The following is a 4,658-nucleotide window of genomic DNA, read 5'->3' on the forward strand; positions in this document are numbered from 1 at the left end:
AATAAAAAGTAAAATCAAATTTTAATGTTAAAATTGCATGTCAACATGTTAACAGAATATACAAGAAACTGGGAAACACATTTATTTAGATTGTACACAAAGCAAATCAAACACTTGCGAAAATATTAAAAACCACCAATCAAATAGTTACAACAAATAATTCAATCCCACTTAAGTAACAAGACTAGACAAAGAACAGAAGACAAAAAAGACATGTAGCAACGGCTATTTAAAGATCTATATAGAAATATAGGAAGAAAATCAGATTTTATTCTAAAAATACTCTGATATCGATTTAAAAGAAATATTTCAAGAAAAATTAAAACATAGCCAAGACATAGTAGTTAATAAACATATAAATGTCTAAAAATATATGTGCGTTACTTAACCTTTTTCCTTACTATGAATTTTCAGGTATGGAAGTTGCTAAATTCTAACTTTTGTTTTGCATTTGATTAATGTATTATTTCTTTAATATTCTTTCAAACATTACCGAATACCTATTTATTTATTTATTTCTGAAGGTGTTTATTGGTCTTGTGTTGATTTGATTTCGTCTTTTCCTGTCAGACTGTCTGTATAAGGTCACCGAACAATAGTACATTACATAGGCACACATCAATCATACCAAACAATACAACATTATATACATATTGTCTAGTTGTCAAAGAGTGATGTCATTTTGGATTTCCATACCTTATAGTAGGTCTGTTTCAGATCAAAGGACAGCACATAGGTGGTGACCTTTGTGTGGAAACAGCCAGTGATGTCCTTAATCAACAGAAGAACGGAGTCCACTGGCTGCCGTCCCCACCAAAAGCCCGCTTGACACGAGTCTATCAGTCTGTTATTTGACAAAAACCAAAACAAGCGGGCATTGACCAGCCTTTCCAAGAGCTTGCTGATGTAATATAAATGTAATATAATGACGTCACGTTGATTAACCAAATTTATAATCGTTGATCGCTAGACAGCTACAAATGTCAGTAAAAAGTTCGGTCTACAGCATCTTCAATTTAAAAAAAAATACTGCCCGCGATCTCTGACTCTTTATGAAAAATGGTGGGTCAAAAAAGCCTTTAAAATTGAGGGGCAAGGTCAGAGGCGTATCCAGGTTTCCATTGTAGGGGGAGCGAATAGAGCAAAAAAGGCGCCGAATTTTTAACACGTTATATATACGTGTATTATATATATATATATATATATATATATATATATATATATATATATATATATATATATATATATATAATTACTAGATGTAAGTCACTACTTCGCTATGATGTAAAATAAATTGAAATTAGCACTCTGAAGAAATAAGAAAAAGCACACAATGTAGGCCGACAAAACAAAAATTGTATCAATCTAAACAAAAAAATATACATATACACACACTACAACCAAAAACAATGAACGTAACACAATCTGTTTTGTAATTCTTGTAAAAAAAATTTCTTACATAGTAACTCCTGGGAAATTATTTAAGACAAATGAAATAGGGGAAATAATCACTCTCTTAAAATAAATATGTATATATCTACGCATTTAATTAAAAATGTCAAAACAGATCAATAATTACTTTAGAATATAATGAAATTGTTTAACACTATTCGTGTTTACAAAATGTTTTGTCTATAATCAGAATTTAATACATCGTCATCATAAATGCTAAAGTATTACAGCATAATGCAAGTTTTTAAAATCAGAGTTGGTATAAAACCACGCTTTTCGATATAATAGAGCGATGTTCGGAAAAACAGCCTACATTTAACTAAATATCGGTGTTTTAGTTCAGATCATATATTTTAATTAACTACGGCTTCTTTGAGTTCTTTAAAGATAATGTTTAACATAGTGATAGGAATGGGTTAGATCACTGTATTGATCACACACCTTTTTACTGTTAATTGCAAAAACAATATTCACAGTTTTACGTTTAAAAAGCTAATTTTCTGGCGGCATGGTACTTTGGTACATCATTACGCGTTTTTCTACATGTACTTAACAGATCAATTCGGGTTAGGTTGGGGGGGGGGTTCAACTTCATTCACCACTGTCGGTTCACTTTAGGTCAATTATCCAACCCAGTGTATACCTAGGTGTGACAATAATGTCGCTCTACACAACTGTGGTGGTGAGGTGTGTAGGTGGGGGGGGGAGATAACCAACTCAGAGTGAATATATCGTCAGTTTTTAGATTACTGTTCTAAACATACATATATAGTACACAAATATATATTACACAAATATATGTTACAGAAATAGATTTAAATAAGTAGCAGTGGTATTATGACAATATTTTTTTTTACAGAGGGGTCCATGGAGGACGTGGGTTGTAACTGTTTCATATAATTTGTAATCGTAATCACTATCGCCCAAACTGTAAGAATACTACTACTTCATCGTGATGACAAATTTGACCTTGTGAAAATTTCCCCACCACTACGCAGTTTGCTCATAAGTAAATTTAAATAGAGGTGCCACGTCAGTTGTATTTGTGTCTGTATTGTAATTATTTTTAAATTAATCACACGATTCAAACTGTATATATAAAGTAATTATGTGTGAAGTTTTATGTATAACATTTTCTAATTCAATTATTCGTAAGCAAATACATTATACAGTTGCCTTAAACGTAACACCCCTCTTGCCAAGTGGTACTACCGTAGAGGTTTTTTAAACATTGCAATGTATCGTAATGGTTATTTTTAGAATGGCAAACTGATGCAGCTATTAATACGTATTGTAAACGTAGACACTACTAGACTAGTACACTAATGCTTAATTGCTGTATGAAAAGAAATTTTGTGATTTACATAGATGTGCCGACCAAAAATATTTTTTTAACAAATATCATTGTTCAAAACTTTGAGTTTAAAAAGTTTCCAAAAAGGCGCCACTTTGCTGAAAATGGCCAGAGGGGGAGCGGCCGCTCCCCCTGCTCCCCCCCTGCGTACGCTACTGGGCAAGGTGCACAGCGTCACGGCGCGATCACTATTTCAATAAAGAACCATTTTAGATAGTCTTAGATAACCGATTAAGAGAAGTATATATTAAAATTCTATTGTCTCCATGTGATAAATGAAAGGGACCTAACTTGATTTACATTTTACAAGGGAAACAACTACACATTCTTTTGTTAATTAAAGTTTATCTAAACAGTACAAAAATAATAAACAGCTATTACATTATTATATTAATTTTCTAATATCAACTTATATGATCATATGTATTGTTTAAGAGATTAGTTATGATCTAAAAATGTAACGTAATTACCTTGTGTATTCAAAATCGTAAGTACCTTTCAAAGATGTGACATACTTTCTTACATACTTTGAGCTTGATCATCTGTTATTGTTTCTTCTGCTAATTAGCCTTCCCAAATTATTTTATTGTAGGTGAACAACCGGCTCAAAATTATCATTCAATATTTGTTCGATAACCTCACTCGGAGAAAAAAAAAGTCTGTGAAAAAACCCATATATGACGAATCTAAAGTAGAAACTTTAAATCAACTAATAATAAGTCGCAAAAAGCTAATAGATCTACATCAGAGGTCGGCAACCATTTGAGACGGAAGAGCCAAAAGATCAGTTTACAATATCTCCTAGTTCTTAAAGAACCAGCAACATTTTTTTTCAATTTAATGGTATTTGATTTGGATTAGGTAAATGGATTTAAAATAAATGGGTTTAAGGATGAAATAATATTTAAATGATATAAAAACATAAGCATGTTTTCACAACACATAATAAAGTATTTAACTAGCTATGCTAGGATGCTAGGATAACAAAATCAAATTATATATAACTATAACACTATCCCTACCAAATTTAAAAGCTAATAGCTAAAAAAAACATGTCACAAAAGTCAACCTAATGCACACTGACACCTAAGACAATACCTTCTGAAGAAAATAAAATAAATAAAATTGTAAATATTCGAAAAAAATAAGCACTTCGGTAGTAGAAAGCATGGAACTACTGCCACGGGGCTGGCCACATCACAGTTGTGGAGGTGGGCCTAGTAACCAAGCAGCTGTCAGCTGTCTGTATACACTCTACTCCACCTATTCTTGGTGTTGTCTTATCTTGTCTAAAGTTCTTTTGTTACAGTATAATATTTTTATGAATTATGAAATTAAAATAATATCATTATTATAGAACTGGCGAGCCGCGGGTTGCCAACCCCTGATCAACATTGAATGTAAATCTTTACATTTTTGAATTAGCTACTGATTTGTATGCTCTTTTAAAGATTTTTTTTTTTACATAATGATGTTTACATGTAATTACAAAAACAATATTCACAGAGTTTTACTGGTTTTAAAGTCGCGATTCTGACTGTAAAATAACAAATATAATTATTCTCTATTTGAAGTTTGTGTTTACGGCTACATATAAGATGGTTGTATGGCAGGGGCGGAACTACCATACCGCCAGACCCCGCAATGCGGGGGGGGGGGGGGGGCCCAGGACGTTTAGGGGCCCAGTTCCGACCAAAAAACATTGAATTTTTTTTTCAAAAATTATGAAAGTGGTTTTGTAAAAAAAAAAAACAGGTCTACTATAGCAGAGACTGTTGCGTAGAAAGATATTTTAAAATCTAAGAGCTATAGTTTGAAAGGTAGGTAAACATTCACACTACTTCCATGACTT

Source organism: Physella acuta, unplaced genomic scaffold, assembly GCF_028476545.2.
Source record: "Physella acuta isolate Inbredline_101_S28 unplaced genomic scaffold, ASM2847654v3 ptg000142l, whole genome shotgun sequence".
Taxonomy (NCBI): domain Eukaryota; kingdom Metazoa; phylum Mollusca; class Gastropoda; family Physidae; genus Physella; species Physella acuta.